Below are 22229 nucleotides of genomic sequence, written 5' to 3' on the forward strand. Positions count from 1 at the left end.
TGGAGACTTGGAAGAAGGAGTGTATATTGAGAAACCAGATGGATTTATCCTCGGAAATGATCCAAAACTTGTATGCATACTCAAAAATGCTCTCTATGGTCTTAAACAGGCTCCAAGAGCTTGGTATTATCGTCTAGACAAATACCTCCATCAACAAGGTTTTTCAAAAGGATCAACAGATAGAAATTTATATATAAAAATTGACAATGATAAATTGCTAATACTTGTTATGTATGCTGATGATATCATCTTTGGTAGCAATGAAGAAGCCATGAGTCAAAACTTTGCTTTGGTAATGTAGAAAGAATTTGAAATGTACCTGCTTGGTGAGCTCACATATTTTCTTGGTTTACAAGTCCAACAAAACAAGGATGATATCTTTCTATCACAAACCAAGTACCTCAAGCAGATCTTGAAGAAATATGGCATGGAAGATTCGAAACCAGTATGTACCCCTATGGTAACAGGATGCAACCTCAGTGTAAATGATGAATTAGTAGCAGTACATCAACCAAACTATAGATCCATGATTGGTAGTTTTCTCTATCTAACAGGTACCCGACTAGACATCATGCATGCAGTGGGAGTAGTTGGAAGATTTCAAGCAAATCCAAAAGAAGCTCATCTTCAGGCAGTTAAAATAATTTTCAAATATCTTCAAGGAACTCAAAACTATGGCTTATGGTATCCTAAAGATACAGATCTCACACTTCATGCATATACAGATGCAGATTGGGCAGGAAGCATGGATGATAGAAAAATCACTAGTGGTGGTGCTTTCTTTATGGGATCTAGATTAGTGTCTTGGTTCAGCAAGAAACAAAGTTTAATTGCTTTATCTATAGCTGAAGCAGAATATGTGGCTGTTGCATCTTGCTGCATACAACTCCTTTGGATGATGCAAACATTGCAAGACATCCAAATCACTTGTACTCCACCCATCTCCATTCTATGTGATAATACAAGTGCCATTAGCATTTCAAAGAATCCTGTCATGCATTCCAAGACCAAGCACATACCTATCAAATATCATTTTCTTCGGGAACAAGTGCTTGAACAAAAAGTCAAATTGGAGTATGTTCCATCCAAGGAATAGGTTGCTGATATATTCACCAAACCACTGCCCAAGGAGACATTTGAATACCTCAAACAGAAGATGGGAGTAATTGATGCATCATCTTGTTGTTGATACTTATCTATTTCAGAAGAAAGTGGGTGTACGTGAGTTTCATGAAGAGTATCCACGTACATATGCAGGTTTCAGAGGATACAGTCACGTATATGTTGGTTTGAAGAAAAACAGTGGGCCAGACTCAGGATGAAAAGAGTCTGATGTGGGTTTGATCATCTGGAACTGGTTCAGGGGGAGCATATACTTCTAATAGTTAATTGTTGGCATTACCTTAGAAGATCTTGGTACAATTTCACAGTTGTTTCTGATTCAAGTGGAACAGGTGCAGAGGGAGATCATGGTTGCTGGTCTAGATGGTGATTGACAAATGCTACTGGTATTTTCTTAGATAGTGGTCTCTATGGCATGTATTTCTTTTAGTATCAAGGTCATGTAACGACCTATTTTGTTTCCCCCACTATGCCTGGGATGGATGATGTAATTTTCTTGTTTTATCATGTATAAACTTTTGGTATATGCCCACTTGGTTGGGAGATGGATGTATGTATGAATCTTTGGTGATAGGAAAGTCATTTATGATGTATAGAGTCATGTTCTTTCTTGTAGAACATCTTTTTGCAGACCTTGCCTACCGTCAGGGGGAGCATGGACAGCACATCAGAGCAGATATTTCGGCATGTACTCAGGGGGAGCATAACCCTTTTCCCTTGATGAAAAAGGGTGAGAATGACTTTGAGTGACTTGGGGTTGCCATCAAGTCCAAAAGGGGATATTGTTGGCATTATGACGCAGGCTTGGCACTATGGAATAGGTATTTTCCTTGACGGCAACACTCTCGGCAAAGCACTCAGATGACATTTCAGGCTCACAAGCTCTCGGAATAAAGGAAAAGGAGGTATACGCAGGTTCTCATTGATCAAGCCGCGTATACACGTGGATTCATAGACCAAAAAGCGCATATGCCTATACACACACTTTTATGCACAGAAAAGTGCTTACAGTTTTGAAAACTTGTTTTTTGGTCCTTGGTATTCGAACCTATGGTTTTGAACCATGGTATCTTGTCCGAAGTATTGAACCCAAGTATTTGGACCCAGGTATTGGTTCTAAGTGGTTTTGGACCATGGTATTGAGTAAGGCCTAAGACTATAAAAGGGGAAGGAGATTATTAGGCAAAGGCACTCAAGGATTGAGTATCTTATGAAAAGCAAGATCTAATATATTCGTCATTGGGTTATGGTGCATAGCTGGATTTGAATCAAGGAGGAACCTGAGCGCTAGAAGAATGATAAGTTCTATTGATGGATCAAGATCTTAAAGCTTGAAGAGAAGTATCTTTGTGTGATTTTGATCTTTTATATTTGGCGCATGACTTGATCTGTAAATCTGATGCTCTGGGTAATACTGATAACTGAATAGTTGAAAAGGGTAAATTATGTTTTACAGATCTGAATGTAGGTTCAGCACAGCAAAGGCACGTATATACACTGGTTCGGTAATTCAAAACTATGTATACGTAGTTTTGCCTTGATATAAGAGCGTATGCACACAGGTTCTACATATTGAAGTAGCGTACATCCCATGAAATATATTTTAGCCACTTCTGTTTATTGCTGCAGTGTTTTGGGTTCAGGATTGGTTTATGGTTACTGTTATTGTATTTTGGTTACAACATTCAGAGAAGTGATTGTTTGATTCATTTTTGGTGGGAACATAGGAGGTTGGTTGATGCAGGTATTTGATGTTTGATTGATGTTATTGATGGATCCAGTCTAAAAATTTATGAAACGTGGTCCCTGGAAGAAAAGAGAAGGTTGTAGCCTTCTGTAGGCTAGCACCTATGTACTAGTACTTCAGCTAGTACAAGAGCTGAGGGGGTTATAGCTCCCTTCCAGGAGAAGTTGGAGAACGAGAGAAGGTTGTAGCCTTCTGTAGGTAGAAGCTTACGTACTGGTATAAGACTGCACCAGTACAGAAACATTGTAAAAAGAAGTTTCTAATTAAAAGAAGATAGAGATGAATTGCAGCAAGTGGTTTTCACCCACATTGGGTTTCCGCCTTATATCTTGTGTTCTTGTGTGTGACTGTCTGCTCTGTTTTACTATTCCTGGTTACTATTTATATAGTTCTGATGCACAGGTTAATGATCAACATCTGAAGAATAAATTAATTTATAAGTCTGCAGGTCATACGCTAGTTTCCTTAACTACAGTCGCGTATATACGCAGTTTTCACTAACTGAAGTAGAGTATACATATCTGAGTATGAAATGAAAAATAATTGACTTGATAATACTAATTCACTCCCCCCCTTAGTATTATTTCCAACAGCCTCATCACATACATTTGATTATTGCTAATAATCTTTTGAGATATATCTGTGGCACAATCAATAATGGGCTAAGATACATTACCGAGAATTTGAGGCTACATGGATATTTTGATGTTGATTGGGCTGGAAATGTGGCAGATAGAAAGATCCGCCAGGATGATGCTCCTCATTGGGGCCAACCTAAATCTTAAAGTATGAGCAAGAAGCAGAAATCAATTGCTTTAAGCACTGCCAAGGTCGAATATATTGTTGCTAGTATGGTCTACTCTGAAGCTGTATGGTTCAGGAATCTCTTCAGTGAGCTATATGAGCACGCGCTAGATACCACAGTGATCTATTGCGACAACCATAGTGGGATTCATCTTTCAGAGAATCCCATGTTCCACGAATTCTCCAAGCATTTTGACATCAGGTACCACTTTATCCGGGATATGGTACAACAGGGAGAAATACGGCTCCAACACATCAGGATTGATGAGCAGAATGCTGACATTCTCACGAAGCCCTTAAGAAAGTTCAAATTCTTATCCTTTTGAGAGAGATTTGGATTCATGGAAGGACCCTATCATGAGGGTCTTGCTTGAGTTGGACACTGATCTTTGGGAGCTCCTGGGGGCTTGGGGTACTTCTTAGAGCTATGAGTGACCATAGGGTGATTGACACCTTCCCCTATAGGTGAGTTGTGTATAGGGTGAGTGGTTCACCTTCCCCTATGATACCCCATGATGGTTGACATGTGTGTAGGGTGAGTGGTTCAACTTCCCCTATGATTGATGACATGTGTGTAGGGTGAGTGGTTCACCTTCCCCTACGATTGATGATATATGCATAGGATGAGCGGTTCACCTTCTCCTATGGCATATGAGTAGGATGAGTGGTTCACCTTCTCCTATGGCATATGATCATGATGAGTGGTTCACCTTATCCTATGGCACATGAGCAGGATGAGTGGTTCACCTTCTCCTGTGGATGCCCCAACATACATCCTACCCATGTAGTCTGGGACTCATGGGAAGTACCTCTCATTTGGCCAATGAGGTGGGAAAAGTGGATAGGGACCATAGCACTACAGATGGACGCATTATTTATTGTCATACTCTCTATGTCTAAGATGCATGGTGTTCAACAACTTGATCTAGGATCAAGTCCTATTGGGTTCTACCCCTTAACTAAATTTTGTCAGTGGAGAGTGGTAAGGTCTTGTGACTCACTCTCGATCGATTCTTCTTCATTGTTAAGTCAATGTTCAATAGAGTTGAGATTAGATGCAGAGATGGTACATGATGATAGGATGGCATGATGATCGATGGTTAGATATTGGCAGGTGGAATTCTCCCTAGTTGAGAGGGAGTGTTAAAATTGGCAACTAGGAACAAATTCCATTTTGGACAGCTCATTTGATGGAGATGATTATTTCATTGAATTCCTCTTTTTGAGAGGGCCAAAATCGACCTAAAGATCATTAAATTTGGGTAAGAAGAAATGTGTTTTTGAAATTATGCCCACACATGTGAAAATTGTGAAGGTCAACCACATCATCATGTAGGCTCATGAAGCCCAAGAGACATGTCACTTCAGCCTCAACGACTTGTATAAATATGAGAGACCTCAAACCTCATTTGGCATTATCTCATCTCACACATTCTTCTCTCTCCTCATCTGATTGGTTCGTACAACTTACTGGGCATCTCTTTTCCTCACACATACGGCAACAAAAGGACAAATTATAGGGCTGAAATTTCAGAGTCTGTTGCAGGTTTGACCAGTGTTGACCAGGGGTGTTTTGAACTCATTTGACTACGTTTTTAGGCCATAATTTCGTTTTTGGTAGACCACATTTATTGGCATAGGAACTGAGGCATTCTGTTGACTTTGACCGCAGACCAATTGCAGGGTTGACCACAGAGTTTGACTAAATTTGATCGTTTTTTTCATGATTGTTTTGGGATGACTTTGACCACCTTAGAAGGCCGAGTTTGATTGGGTATGATTGAGTTGCATAGAGGATGATTTTCTGTTGCGTTGACCTATGTTGACTTTCTGGTTAGGGCATAATTTGACTGTTGTTGACTACATTTTTGACAGGGCTGTTCTGACTGTGATTCGGCAAGTCAATTTTGACTTTTGTACTCTCTCTCTCTATGTTTAACATTTGATATAATAATAAGAAGAATTGATCAAAGGGTTTTCCCCATCTTGGGGTTTTTTTCCCTGACATTCACCAAATTTAGTGTCCTCTTGTCTTGGCTTGTCTTCTACATTTTATTATTCATGTTCTATCTACAGTTACTTTCAATGTGATTTATGGTTAATGTGATTGCTATTGTAAATCTAAATTGGAAATTGTCATTGGGCTTCTTGTCAATTTCTTATGCATTTGGATTGTATTTGCTTCTATTACCATTCATTGTGGATTTATATGTGCAAGCTATCTTGCATGTATCTTTGATTTAAAGAAGTATTCTAGGAGTGAAAAATTCTAATTGATTTTTGGAGGAATATTTAGTTTCTTTCACCCATTGTATTGCTTTATTTCCTTTATGTACCCTAATATTTGTTTCCAAGTGTGTCGAAAATATTTTTGGAATTGTGTGAAGTATTATTTTGGGCATGGGAACAATCTCACATAGATAAACTCACTCCCAAATTCAACATACGAAAGACCCATCGATCTTAACTTCAAGGGCTTCATCCAAAGATAAACAAATAAGGAGAGTTTTCTCTTCCCATATTTTACTTGAATCGGTTATAATTCAATTTTCATATTTCATTTGATCTAAATCTAGAGCTTTCCAATAATTATATAAGCTAATTAGAGAATTTTCCTAAAGTAGACAAGTATGGAGTTTCACTCCCATCACTTGTATACTAGTTTTGTATTATTATTTGCTTTTCTTGCATGCTTTCTCTGCTAATTTCCAAATTTGTTTTGCATCCTTTTGAGCAACAACCTAATTTCACTTTGTTCTTTTGGAAACTACTAATTCATGCTTGTAGAAATTTCACCGTAGATCAACAGATTATGCAATATACTAAAACATAATACAAGATCTACTTCTACAACACTTTGCGGAAGCTTAATCAATTTGAGCACGATCAATGATAACACACATAACTGAGAATGAGAAGAAATCACACATAACATAGAAGAAATAACCCAGGGAAAGCCTCAGCCTAAAACCCCAACTTTGTATTATCATACAAGTGGAAATATAGTCCGGATTACGAAAAGAATCAGCTCATATGCTATCATGTTCTCTCTGCAATCCCTCTGCTGCTCATAGACAGTCAAAGGCCTCTCTCAAACGTTCTCCTCTACCCTCCAAGCCTCCTATTTCTTTGCGCAATTTTCCTTGGGGTCCAGTGCAACCACTTGTGTGAATTGGCCTCTTCATACACTCACTAACCTCTGATCTAACTACGCAATCCTGAAGGAGATAAATCCTTCTCCATGGATGAGTTTCCTTTATAGGAAAAATCCATCCAACTGATAGTACACTGTCCCTCCTCTGATCTCAACTGGGTCTTTCTCTGAACTGATATGCATGAGTTATTTATGAGAGAATATTCAGTTATCTGAAGTGCAGCAGTTATATGCAAGCATGCATTAACTAACTGAACTCACATTAATTTAAACAAAATGTTTAAATCAATCTAACTGGACTTGACTCAGTTAACTGAGCCAACTAATTACAACTCAAATTAGAACTCATCCTTATCTCTTTAACTGATGGATAAATTTCTCAATTGATGGAGAAATTGTTGCATGTCCTCACATAGACTTCATGTTTGATTTTTTCACAACTAATTAACTCATGGTGAATTAATTAATTTATTTTCAAACAACTGTTAAGTTCAAATTCAAATTTTACTTCCAATTTTAGTCTAGGGACTGAATAAAAATAGGAATCCATCCCAAACTGCTAAAAACAGAATGCTATTTTTAGCGCTTCTATTTTTCATTCCCTGTTGCTCAATCCAGCACTAGTACCTAAATTTCTATTTATAGTAGTGCTATTTTTAGCATTTCTTGTTGCCATTTTCAACAATTCTTTGCAGGACCCTTTGCATTTGTTGGGTAGTTTTTTAGCAACGTCGTTAGCCCTTTTGAGGCCCATCGTTAGCTAGGCCGAATTCTTTAGAAGACTGCCTATGTTTCTCTCTAGGCCATGGTCCTTAGGAGGGATTTAATCTCTTTATTTTCAAGCTATTTCCTCCTCATTTCAAGTCTGAAATTTGTATGTAATTTTCAGATTTCAAATAGGTTTTCTTACGCCTCATTTGTATTGAGTTTGCATCAAGAGAAGTCTATAGTTAAAGTGTCTTATTGTGAAGAATTCCTTGAGGCTCTTTGAGGCCTAGAGAGGCTCTCATTCCTTTGTAGCATATCTAATAAGAAATTTATTTTCTTGAGGGAGCTTGGGAATTTTCCCATGGCATCTCGCCTCCTTATTTAGAAAGAGGACTTCTCTTTTGGGTGGATTGATTCTCTTAATAGCTTCCAAATTACTTGCATGCTTTGCTCTTGTTAATTTAATTTAACTTATGCATGGTTTAACTCATAATTTCAACACATAGTACTCACAATTTCTCAACTTTGCAGTCAAGTTTGCTACTTCATTTGCTAGATCTCTTGTGTTGGGCAAGTTTACTTTCATGGTTGTTTAAGCTATAGCATTTTTAAATCTTTTGGGCAACTCATTTTATTTGAGACAACATATCTCAAGCAAACATTTCACCTTTGGCTATATTTGATTGGTCTAGTTTCATGATTTGTTAATACATGCTTCACTATCTTTATGTCAACTTGTGCTCAATGTTATCTTAATTATATTGCTCATTGATATACCTTTGGAAGCATTTTTCATTTACATGGAGCAAACTTGTAAATTTTTGGGCCACTTGTGAAATTTTGTGCAATTTACCTTTACAAAGTTTGTGAGTTGATGATAAGTTCCATTTATTGCTCCCATTAAGATACATTGGATACTTAAAGAATTTTATCTCATTACACTCTCTTGGGAAACAATTTTCCACATGCATCTCATTTAGGAATTCTTAGCACTAATTTGTGTTTCTAATTAATTCACCTCCGAGCATAAACATGGTTGAAAGACTCTTTTAAGGACCCCTTTCTTTCATCAATTTGAGGAAGATAAATCCTCTTTTGTGGTTAACACGGTGACCTTGCAGTTGCCAGAGCCACAATCTCTATAGTAGTGGAGGCACTAGGTGTGTTAGATATTCCAGGGGAGGGATCGTTAATACATCCTCAACTATATTTCCCTTGGTGTCCCACCACAACTCACATTAGAGACTTGTTTCAAATCAGTCGAAATAAATGCTACATCTAGATAGGCATCTGGTTTTAAAATTTACCAAGATAACTACGTCTCACATTAGATAGATTTGCATATCATTCTAATTTACTCAGCTTAGAGCATTTCAAATTTACTTGCAAATTTTGTTTATCTCATGTACTTGTCACGATGAATGATCTCATTATCTCTTGTTGTTGATTATTCCCTTTAGCAAGTGCATATCTACTTATATTTTGCAAGTAATACTTGGCATCCAATTGAATTTCATTTGCAAGTTATTTTATTTCAAATTGCTATTATATGTGCTTATGGTCATGAATGATATTATCTTTACTTGAGCATCTCCTTATAAGTGCAATTTGTATCTTGCAAGTGATATTTTATATCTATATTTTATCTAACATTTTTCCATTTTGCAGGATTATTTTTCATCATCTTTTGAGTTTCCATCTTGATCAAGTATTTCTCATTTATTTTGAGCAACTATTTCTTTAAAGCACTGGTATATTTTCTTTATCTTTTAAAGTCTTTGACTATTGCTTATGTATGTTTATTTACTTGCTTATATATTTGGAATCAAGTTATCTTAACAAGTCTTCCCTTCACCTTAATCTTCTAGAAAGATCGCATTTCATTTAACCTTCATAAGGGATCACCCTCCTTAAATTTAACTAGGAGAGAGTTTGACAGATAGAATTGGGAATAGTGACAACCCCATCTCTTAGGTTGCCACTAAGTCACAACTTGTGGGGTTGAGGACTTTCCACACACTAACCTAGGTATGCAAGTGAGGCGGAAACACTGTGGATGGACAAGTTATTTGGAGGGTTTTAGACCCTTCTGTGGGAAAAAATTTATTTCTGTAGTTTTTAGAAGAGCTGAAGGACTAGAAGTGGGATGAAGGACCAAATAACCCTTGTAATAGGTGGAGACAAGGATTGAAATTCAAACAAAGTAACCAGAAGACTTCATTGTGGGTTGTGACCAGTTTTGGGAAGCTAAACGAAGTGATTAAACCCCCATTGAAGGTGGAGACAAGGGTTTGAGGAGTTCCAACAAGAAGATAAGGAATTGAACATTCATATCTTCGCTCCTATACTAGAAAAATTAGTGGCGGAGCAAAAAAGGGGTTCGATCTGTAGTAAGAGTCTAAGTTTAAGTGTTTATAGTTGAAGTGTTTAAGTGTCAAGTTCCTGTTAAATTTCATACTGCGATAGCAATTGAAAATATTTCATGACTTATTGGATTATCTGGTTGTTAAACTTGGTTATGGTTGTAATAATTAGGTTGAATTATATTGTTTGCTATACTGTTAATTTTGGAGATTTATTCTATAATGAAGTGTTATCTTGTGAATTGTTAAGAGATGTTATATTGTTGACGAGTGTACAAAATATATTTTCTATACTGTAGCTGTTACCTTGTGAATTTTTAAGAAAAAATGTTGAATAATACCTAGCCGTGTAAGAAATCCTAGGGCAAAATTACCCTAGATCATAACAATGGTATGAGAGCATAAGCATCCTGCTAGATTGTGAGTTCACAAGCCTTGTATGCTTCCAGCATACATGAACAATGTCATTGTAAGAAAGAAAAGGAACACACAACGTTCAACCATGGGGAAAGAGTAGGGCAAGGAGAACAAGATCCTGACATCCTTTTAAATGCAATATTCCAGGGGGGGAAGAACAGGGCAAGGAGAACAAGATCCTGACATCCTTTTAATTGCAATATTCTAGGGGTAGCAACAAATGACAAGCATATTAATGCAAGGACAACAACAAGGGCAACAATTGATTCAAGGCCAACAAGAGATAGCTTGGGTATTAGCTCAAGGACAACAACAATTCAATCAACTAATGGCCTAACTCCTACGTAACCAAAAAATTGTTGGAAACAATAGGACGACCATTGAAGGTATAAGTAACCATAATCTTGGTCCTCCTATACACATTAACTCCAGGGCAACCAACAAAAAAAATTCAAGATCGCTACTTCCTCAATTTATAAATAATTAGGAAACGACAACCCCAGAAGAAGCAAATAAAAATAGACTCTTTGATGACTATTTATGGGAGCATGCAGCACTGGAAGAGAACACTCGAGCAACCCTAACTTTTCAGGAGGATAACATTATCAGGTTCCATAAGAGACCTAGGGAGCAATGGAATTCTGATCTAATGCGCAAGGTAAGTAAACTTTCTCTCCCCTAATTTGATGGATCATATAAATGTTCAGCATGGGCTTGAGTGCAAAGATTGGACACCTACTTCAGACTTAACCCTATCTTAGAAGCGAGTGTCATCCAATTTGTGGCACAATACCTAGAAGAAGATGCACATGATTGGTGACATCACGGATTGGTAACTTTGGGACATGAAAACATCACTTCTTATGTAGAATTTACACATAGGTTGATAAATAGATTTGATTAGAAGAACCTGGACACACACTTCAGAGAATTGGCACAACTTAGACAAACTGGATCGCATGAAGAATTTATTGCAGAATTTGAATGAATTGCAGTCATGGTGATAGACATATCAGATGAATGATTAGTCATGCTCTTTATAGAGGCATTAGTTGAGCCCCTACAAGGTTGGGGCAAGGCATTCAATCCCACAACCCTTCAAGATGCCATCAAGAAGACTTGAGACATGGGAAATGTGACAACTAAAGCTAAGGCTCTATCCAAGCCTCCCATCCCTTAAAAATTTAAGGAGAAGAAAACCTTTCAAAGGGATTGACTGAAAAGAGACAGGTTGAATGAGGAAACTCGAAGCGAACCAAGGAAAAAGAAGTTATGCTTCAATTTCAAGGAACCATGGGAACCATGACATTGTTCCTTAGACAAGGGAAACATTGACTACATCGAAGTGGTATCTAACAATGAGGAAGAGGGAGAAGAACCCATTTCAAATGATAAAGAAATTGCTCATAATTTCGAGCCTAGCAGTCTAAAGGAAGAAATTCCACAGGAGGAAGCTAAAAAAGAGAAGCCTAGGAGGGAGAAGAAGACCCAATCACAAGTTAATATTGCGACTCTATTAGGAACACCCAAATATTACACCTTCAAGGTCAAGGGAGTCGTTAAGGGGAAACACGTCACAACCTTGATTGATGGAGGATCTACACACAACTTCATTGATGCAATGTTAGTAGTGAAGAGAGGTATTCCCACAAAAGAATTTGAAGTCATTGATGTGATAGTAGAAGATGGGTACAACTTAAATTGTACATGGATAATCCTAGGTTTGAGTGTAACACTTGATAACTATACTTTCACTACTGACTTTTATGTAATAGATATTTCAAATATTAATATGGTATTGGGGGTTCAATGGTTATATTCATTAGGAAAAAATACTATGGACTACTAAGCACTGGCAATGGAATTGAGAGGTATGGAAAATGGTGGCCCACAAGTCATTTATGCCAAAAGAATGGAGGTAATATTTAGGCATGGAGATATAACATATGTAGCAGAATGCAATATTACGAGCCAAATGACTCCCAACAGTGGCATACCACAGTACAGGGCAAACATTCAACGAGTGCTAAATAAGCATGGTCAGGTATTTGGTGATATTCCCATAGGACTGCCTCCTGAAAGAGGATTTGAACATACTATAGAGCTAGAAGAAGGATCCAAGCTAGTAATAACCACACCATATCGACACCCAAAGAAATTTTAGGATGAGATAGAAAATACCATACAAGAATTGTTAGTGATGGGACACATCAGACCTAGCTTGAGTATGTTCACCTCATCAGTGGTTTTGGTCAAAAAGAAGGATGAAATGTGGAGAATGTGTATTAATTATTGAGCTCCCAATAAGAAAACCATCAAGAACTAGTACCCTATTACTAGGATCGATGGGTTACTAGATGCGATATATAGAGTAGTATACTTTTCAAAAATTGACCTACGATTAGGGTATCACCAAGATGTACCAAAAACAACGTTCTAGTGCCACTATGGATAGTTTAAGTTTTTGGTCATGCCCTTTGGGCTAACCAAAGGTCTCCCCACTTTCCAATTTTGCATGAAAAATATTTTCAACAAATAGTTGAGGAATTTCTTACTAGTATTCTTTGACGACCTTCTCATATACAACAAGACATGGGAAGATCACTTTGGGCATCTAGATGAAATTTTGAGCATAATGTAGGAACAATCACTATATGCCAATGCATAAAAATGCGAGTGATGGAAATTATTTATTTGGGACGTATAATTAGTGCAAAGGGAGTATAGGTGCATCAAGAGAAGATTCAATCAATATTGGACTGGCCCATACCTAAGAATCTGACTGAGTTGCGAGGATTTTTTGGGATTTGCAACTATTATAGATGATCTGCCAAAGGGTTCTCTCAATTAAGCACACCATTAACAAATTTGATGAAGAAAAGAGCATTTAGGTGGTCGAAAGAATCAGACAATATGTTTAACAAGATTAAAGAAGTGATGAGCTCGTGTCCAATTTTTCCCCTTCCTGACTTTAGTCAACCCTTTGTATTAGAATGTGATGCATTACGAGAAGGAATAGGAGTTCTCTTTAATGAGAAAGGGCCACCCCATTGCATTCGAAAGTCAGAAGCTTCAGGATGCAAATAAAATTTACTCCATACATGATAAAGATATGTTGTATATCATACATGCTTTGGCAAAGTTCAAACAATATTTGGTGGGAAACAGGTTCATAGTTAAGATAGACCAAAACAACCTGCGTAATTTCTTAGAGAAAAAGGACCTGAGCGAACGACAACATAAGTGGGTAAGTAAAGTCCAAGCATATGATTTTGATATCGAGTACTTGAAGGGGATGAAGAATGTCGTGGTTGATGCACTTTCTAGGAAACCGACAACATGCTCCCTCATGGAACTTGCAAAAAATTTGAGGACTCATCTCTCAGTAGAATACATCAAGAACCAGTTTGCATGTGCATTGATCGACAAAATCGTCCAAGATGACAGGTACAAAATAGTCAATGATATTATTTACTATAAAGACATGATATAATTGGTTCTTGAATCCACACTCAAGGAGAATATTTTGAAGGTTACGCATGACAATCCATCAACTGGACATCAAGGGTTCTTCAAAACCTACCAACAAATTAGGGAATGATTTTCATGGAAAGGTCTCAAGGAAGATGTGATGAAATATGTCAAGGAATGTGTGACATGCCAACAGAATAAGGTTGAGCACACACATCCTGCAGGTCTTCTCCAACCTCTACCAATTCCAGAACAAAAATGGGAGAGCATATCAATGGATTTCATCACATGGCTACCTAAAGCACCAGGCAAAGACTATTTCTACAATGTGGTGGATAGGTTGACAAAATTCACACACTTCTTTGCAATCTCAACTGATTATTTGAACAAACAAGTAGAAAAATTGTTCTTCAAAAAAGTCTTCAGACTCCATGGACTACCTAAAAATATAGTTAGCGATTGAGATAGCAGGTTTGTGGGTGCATTTTGGCAAGAGCTTTTCAAACTAGTGGGAACATAATTAACCCCCAACACTAGTTAACACCCACAAGAATATGGTCAGATAGAAATTGTGAATAGGTGGATTGAGGGGTACTTATGTAATTATGTGACAAGTAATCAAAAAGTACGGATCAAATGGTTGTATCTTGGAGAGCATTGCTACAATACCACTTGTCATTTAATCATTGCGATGACTCCTTTCAGAGTACCATATGGGTATGATGCACCATCCTTTATCAATAGGATTTTTGGAGACAACAAGGCACTAATTTCTAAAGACTGTATACAAGGGAGTCAGAACATTCTCAGGGTACTCAAGGAAAACATGCAGGTTGCTCAAAATCAATAAAATATGTATAGAGACCAACATTGAACCGAACATAATTTTGAGGTGGGAGACCTCATTTTCTTGAGATTGCAGTCCTATAGACAATTTACACTCGAGAAAAGCAGTGCATAAAATCTAAAACCAAGGTTTTATAGACCTTACAAAGTTCTCCAGAAGATTGGTTAAGTGGCGTATGAGTTAGAATTACCGAGCGACAACAGAATCCATAACGTCTTCCATGTGTCATGTCTCAAGAAGGTTGTGGGACAATAGGTCACCACCTCTATTGAATTGCCACCATTAGACAAAGAGGGACAACTAGAGTTGATTCCAGAAGCAATCATGGTCATACAAGAAAAGAAGCTAAGAAGATGAATAATTCCAAAATACTTTATTAAATGGAAGAACTTATCAGAGGAGGACGCCATCTGGGAAGGAGAACAAATTTTACAGCACTCAAGTCTACAATTACTTAAGGGAAAGCAATTTCAGGAAGGGGGGATTGTAATGTCCTCTCCAAATTGAGGGCTTGTGGAAGACATAATATCCTATCCGACCCCATAGCCTATAGTCTTGTTAAAGGGGTAAAAACCCAATTTTTCCTATGTTAGGGCAACATTGAGCAAAAATTGGGCAGACTGGGGCTAAATTAAGGGTCTCACACACATTGTTGGAGCCCATGAAAAATCTATAAATAGAATAGGGTTGAGATCAAATGAGGCATCATCATTGCAGATTAATTCATTTGTTTCTTTATCATTAGCTCTGAGGGTTTTAAGATCCATTTTTTCTTGTTAATTTTAGTGGTGAAAGATTCCACCATAGTTGACACCCTTCTATCTTTTCTCCATATTTTGGCATAGAAATACCATCTGGAAGGGCAACAAAATTTTGTTGGTTCTTGATCCTTGTTTTGGCACAGGAATACCAATATGGAAGGGAAACGAAACTCTATTTTAATTCCTTGCTCTAGCGTAGGACGCCCATCTGGAGGCAGTGAATTTTTTCTATTTTGTCTCCCCTGTTTTGGCCACAGGAAGCCCTCAGACTAAATCAACAAATTATGAGGACGACCTCTGACAGTTTATTTATATCTTGATGAGGGTTTTGGCCAGATTGAAATTTTGTGAGGGTAAATTGAAGGAGTCGTCATCTTTGAAGTAGATATTTGATCCATTCAGAGGGATCTAGAGCTAAGAAACCCACTTGCATGAGTATTATTTAGTTCATTCGATGGAAGGACAAGTTATTTTGAGTGTTTCAGAGACCCTGCTGTGGGACAAAAATTGTTAATGTAGTTTTCAAAATAACCGAAGGACCAAAAGGGGGATGAAGGATCAAATAACCCTTGCAGTAGGTCGGGAAAAGGCTTGGAAGATGAACGGAGTAACCATAAGACTTCCTTGTGGGTTGTGACCAAATTTGGGAAGTTGAACAAAGTGATCAAATCCCCGTTGAAGGTGGAGACAAGGGTCTGAGGAGTTTCGACAAGAAGATTAGGAATTGAACATTCATGTCTTCTCTCCTATCCTAGACATATTAGGAATGGAGCAAAAAAGGGGTTCGATTTGTAGTAAGAGTCTACGTGTTGAAGTGTTTATAGTTGAAGTGTTTAAATGTCAAATTCTTGTTATTTCAGATTTCTAGAGAAATTTAAAATATTACAAGATTGATTGGATTATCTGGTTGTTAAACCTAGTGAAGGTTGTAATTGTTGGGCTGAGTTATATTATTTGTTATACTATTGATTATGGAGATATATTGTATAATTAAGTGTAATCTTGTTAATTGTTAAGAGATGTTATACTATTGACTATGGGTACAAAATATATTTTCTGTATTGTAGATGTTACCTTGTGAATTGTTAAGAAAAATTGTTGAATGATACCTAGCCGTGCAAGAAATCCTAAGGCACAATCACCCTAGCTCATTACAAGTTTAGATGTTTGTTATGGGAGTAAGCATTCGATTTCTATATTTGTCAAAATGCTTCTTAGAATCCCATCATGCTTATTGTCACTCTCACACTATTCCCCTCCCAGAATGAACACCTCATCTTTATAAGATACCTGTTACCCACCAAAAGGTGGGTAATCCATAGAAGAAAATCTTTTCTTGTCCTTGGATAGCTAGCTAGCCAACAACCCTGTATGATCAACACATGACACAATTCCAAGATCCTCCACTTCTCGCTCCAGTTAGTTTTCTCTCTCCAATCCATCATTCCTTCTTGAAGGAAGGTGGTTCATCTATCGGTAGGCACTATAACCATTTTGTAATCAAATTTCACTCAATGTTTCAAGCGTACTAATATGAATCAAGGGGCTATCTAGATGATTGACCAATCTTTGATTGTATCCTTGTTCCCTCACTTCTCTTGGGAGGTATCTTTAACTCTAGTCCAATGGGATCTCCTTTGAAGCCTAGGGTTTAGGAGGACACTACTAGGGAGGTATTAACTAAAGTAGTTTGTCTAGGATATTCCATATGTACCACTTTCCATATTTCCCCTTGTTCATTTCCATTCTTTGTGATGGTAGTCATTGGTCATTAGGATTGGTGCCCTTTCATCCTCATCCATGACATTGTTTTATGGGCATTGCTTGTTCCAGAGCTTAGATGATGATGGTCATCCTTGTGATGATAGGGGAGGACTTGCACATCACTTTTGAGCCCCAATCCTTGAGTGAGAGAGTGCCACATCACCCCTCTTTCTCTTTGGAGGGTGACATTGGGAACCATGGAGATGATTGCCTTGGTATGGAGGCACTTTGGAGGCATGCCCATGATCTAGGAGATACATCTTGGAGTATGGAGCACTCATTAGCCCACATGAATTCTATTAGTGGAGTTTAAAGCTTATTTGGAGCATGACATCATGATTAAGGAGGATTTTCTCTCACACATGACCATTTATGGCATTTTTGTTATGTTTTGGAGCTATGAGGTTGGCTTGTAACCTCTATCTTGTGGAACACTTAAAGTAAACTTGTCAACATGGCTTATTTAGTTGTAGTATTGTAAAAATGGGTGGGATAGGTCTCATATAAATAGATATTCATATAATTTTATTTGTTTATTATCACACAATGAAATATTTTCCTCTATAAGAGAGCGCAAGTTAGTCTTTTCACTACAATGGGCAAGATGTGATCTTTATTGGTGTGAATTTCTTGTAGATGTTATTTTTGCATGGAGACATTGTTTTGGGATCTAAAGAAGTTCCCTTTGTGGAGAATTTTGTAATTTTATTGCTTTATCATTGAAAATTTTCATGTTGAATGTTTAAAGTAGGTTTTCTATTATGCCGTGATGAAATTCTTAATTATTTTTGAAATCTTGCTTCATTATTGCATGCAAAATTGTTCTTTCTAAGGCATATAGGAAAAATCTTAATTTGCAAACCCTGTATTTAATTTATGCCCTTACAAGAGCAATAATAAGGGTTTAAAAAGTGGATTCCCTAGGCATCCCCTCTTACTCCATCAATTTCATTCCCTTGAATTTTCCCACTAAAAACTCCATACAACCATAGTAGGATAAGGCATTGATATTAAGTGTATTGATCATCCATAACAATGAATTAAAATTTATCTCCTTTTCTCTCTCCTAGATGGCTAGGGCAGCTGTTAGGGTTTCTAGGGAAGATGTATGCATAGAAGTGAAGTTTAAGCGGATGTTTGTGGCTCATAATTTTGGAAATGGAGTTACAAATTGTTTAAAGGAAATATTTGTCATAGTGCATGGTATATTCCTCTTAAATAGGGTTGATGTCACTCTCTTTATTGTTGTTTATGCATACCTAAGCGCCATAGAAATAATTCCCTAGCCTAACCCTAGTCTCTGTTGGAAGATCTTGGTCCTCTGTTGTTGACTACCATTTTAAGGTTTTTTCTTGGGTAGCAATATGACATTGAATGCCTCGTAATTGCATATCTTCCAACCTTTAAGTTATAGCAACTTGTTCTTGGTATAGGAATAGAGTATTTGAACCCTCGTAAGAACACCTAGGCCATCTTAGGCCTTGCCGATACTTTATCCAACAATAGACCTTTTATTCATCACCTTGAGCCATAACACTAGAGTATTTTTTTCGGTGATTTAAGGAAGCCTCCCTTGTGGTTTAACTCCACTAAATAGTGGGAGAAAGGTTGTTGAGGTGACAGTGGTAACCATTTTTCTTGTTTCCATAAGGTCTGGTCCCGCCTGGTGAGGTTTTGCACTGAGCTTGCTAGATTTTGCTGCAACAATCCCTATATACAAAATCTCTTCCTTAGCTTATTGTGGACAAACTTCAACGTATCAAATTCGACTGTTTCTAAGTACATATGAAGAAAACCACAAAAATTTGCAAGAGCCCAAGTCTTACATCACGAGAGTAACTTGTGGCACTATACCTTATGTTTTGTTTGCAATTGGTGTTATTATAGGCAAAGGGAGGGAAATAACTTTCAAAGTGAAGCATGTCAAAGACAAAATTTTGATAACCAATTTAATCATTTAATTTTATTAGAGGCAGATAAAAAATGTTACCCGTGTGTTGTAATGCAAAGCTTGCATAATATTTAATTACTTTGTTGTGACATATAGGGACATCTACATGCACCATATTTCCTGCTCAACAATTTAGGAAATAAATTTATACCATCCAAGGTATTTGAAGAGACTAGGATTGTTGTGCACTAAGTATTTGAACTACTTCTATTTAAGCTTGGAAGCTTATTTTGAATACTAGATTTCCTTGGGTAGGAAAGCGTAATTACATAAGAGCTACATATGTGCAATGATCAGGAGTATCATATTGATAACATCAATATCATAAGCCCAATTGATCCCTTTCTATCTCTTGGTCCTTTCCCTTCCTTCTCACATCCCATTGGCACCATTCCTACCTGGACCAAAACAAACTTGATCGAACTATATTAATACCTCGCTTGTCCCATGGATCACCACCACCTCATTCTTGGGATGGGGAATTGAGAAAAGGTCACGTCGAACTCCATCCTGGTCACAGGTTATCAGGAATGCCCCTAAATGACTCCCTTCACTGGGCACCTTAGAATCACGCTGCCTTTAATTAAATAGAAAATCCTTTTTATAGGACCGATGAATACTTTTTTCCTTCCTCTTGGCGATAATAATGCTTCCGACCCTGTCCAAACCAATCTGTTGATCAAACACTAACAAGAGTCTCCACCTCCCTTCCCTGACTCGATCAAAATATTGGCCCGCTTAGAACCAGGATGAAGACAAATGATTAGTTGTTATAGGTCATATTTCTGTATGAAAACATAGTTCATTATTGAATGCCACATCTTGCAACACCATTGCCACCGCTTATGTGTGAAAAAGATCCCATGAACACAATAGAAAAGATAATAATAAATAATCAAAGTACGCAAATTGTAGATCCTGCAAATATTTAACGACACTGGAAGATGATTTATTAGGAGTGCTTACTACTTCTGGTTTAGTAATGTGGCAGTGCATTGAGCCATTGTTTTTTAGGCTAGACATATATAATCAGCTGTGTAGAAGTTATCAATAGACTTATTAAAGGTCTTTGACCCATTTTTGAGTTGAATTCAGGCTTCAGTTCTCGAATCCATGTTGATGCAAGCTACCTTTTATCGACTCAAAACAAATTTCAGGACACAACTCAAATACGAGTATGAAGTGCATTTGAGGTATCATATGGGAATTTTACTCCAGAAACATTAGACAAATCTCTAAGAACTTTCCAATCATACCTAGAATAACCAATTGTGGGTATTGTAGGGTGTTGGGTTGTGTTATATTCTTTCCACGACTAGTCCACGTAGTGAACTGGGGGGTTAGAGGGGGGCCGGAGCCACCGCTTCGTTGCGCCGATTGCACAGCAGGGGGGTCACAGGGGGGCTGGAAGCCCCCTTGTCTGGGGGGTTTGGACCCTATATTAGGTTGGGCGGACCTACCTATGGTTTTCGATCTATGGTTTTGGATGCAATGGTTTTTTGGTCCATGGTATTGGACACGATGGTTTTCAGTCCATGGTATTGGTTGCTTCGGCATGTATAAATATGTATTGTAACATTGAAAGGAATATAATGAAAAATCAAGCTGGTAGTCCCAGTTTTGGGATCCACGAGAAAATCTCTGTGTATATGTGTTATGCTCTCACATTGTTTATTTTTTGTGTTTTAGAATCCGTATGTAGGTAATTTCTGTACGGGGTTAAACCTACATTTGGTATCAAAGTTGTTTTGGCTTCAAGGGGACGCCTTTGTTGCTGAGGGGTTTTGCTCAGGCCTGTGGTAGATCCTATTCAGTGGGAGATCTGCGGGATCGATTCTGGTGGTGAAAGAAGATGGCGAGCAGTGGAAAGATAGAGATCGATAATTTTAATGGTCAGAGTTTTGAGTTATGGAAACTCAAGATGGAGGATTTGTTGGTGGATAAAGATCATTGGATCGTGGTAGATCCAGGTACTAAACCAACGGGAGTGTCCTATGAAGAATGGAAGAAGTTGGATCGGAAGGAAAAGAGCACAATACGATTGTGTGTCTCATATTTAGTATTGTTGAATGTATCAGGGGGAGCTACGACAAAGGCTTTGTGGGACAAGTTAGGGACTTTGTGCCAATCTAAGTCTCTGGTGAATAAACTGTTCCTACGGAAAAAGCCGTATAACCTGAGGATGAAAGATGGAGACTCGGTGACAGAGCATTTGAACATATTTAATACTGTGGTAAGTCAGTTATTATTTGTTGATATTAAAATTTTAGTTGAAGATAAGTGCATCAGTTTGTTGTGTTCTCTACCAGATTCGTGGGATATTCTAGTTATTGCAATAGGTAGCAATGCAACTACCTTGTAGTTTGATGAAATAGTCTCATCCTTGCTGACGGAGGAGATGAGACGGAAAAATATGGAGAGCCAGAATGGTGATGCCTTGTCTGTACGAGGACGGTCCCATAATAGAAACAAAAATAAGTCATCGAGTGGGAGATCTAAATCTAGAGGGAGATCTAAATCTCCAAGAAAACCTGTAAAGGTGGTGTGCTGGAAATGCAGAAAGGAAGGGCACTACAAAAGGGACTGTAAATCTAAAGCTCCTAACAAAGGAAAGGGATCTGATGATGCTTCTTTTGCAGAGGCGAAAACCACCTCAGATGAAGGTGGGGACGTGTACTTGGATTTTTCAAGTACACATGTAGATCATGAGGCATGGTTGATTGACTCAGATGCATCCTTTCACTTCACTCCCCATATAGAGTGGTTCTGCGACTATGAGAAATATGATGGTGGCGATGTCTTCTTGGGCGATGAAAGGAAGGCTAGAATCATTGGTCGTGGAAAAGTAGAGTTGAAGTTGCAAGGTGGAATGGTTAGAACACTTTCGGGTGTTCTGCATATTCCTGCATTAGCCTGAAATCTGATTTCTATAAGAAAGTTGGATGATGCAGGTGTAAAAACAGTGTTTGAGAAGGATACCTACAAGATGGTTAGAGGAGCACTAGTATTGGTGCGGGGAGTTCGGACTGGAACTCTGTACAAGCTGCAAGGTGGCACTGTTGTTGATGGGTGCAATAGTTCTGTGGTTCCCGGAAGTGGAACAAAAGGTCTAGTGGTCTC

The sequence above is a fragment of the Pinus tabuliformis genome, chromosome 7 (genome assembly GCF_031772625.1).
Source record: "Pinus tabuliformis cultivar Carrire ecotype Pingquan chromosome 7, CPIR1, whole genome shotgun sequence".
Taxonomy (NCBI): Eukaryota; Viridiplantae; Streptophyta; class Pinopsida; order Pinales; family Pinaceae; genus Pinus; species Pinus tabuliformis.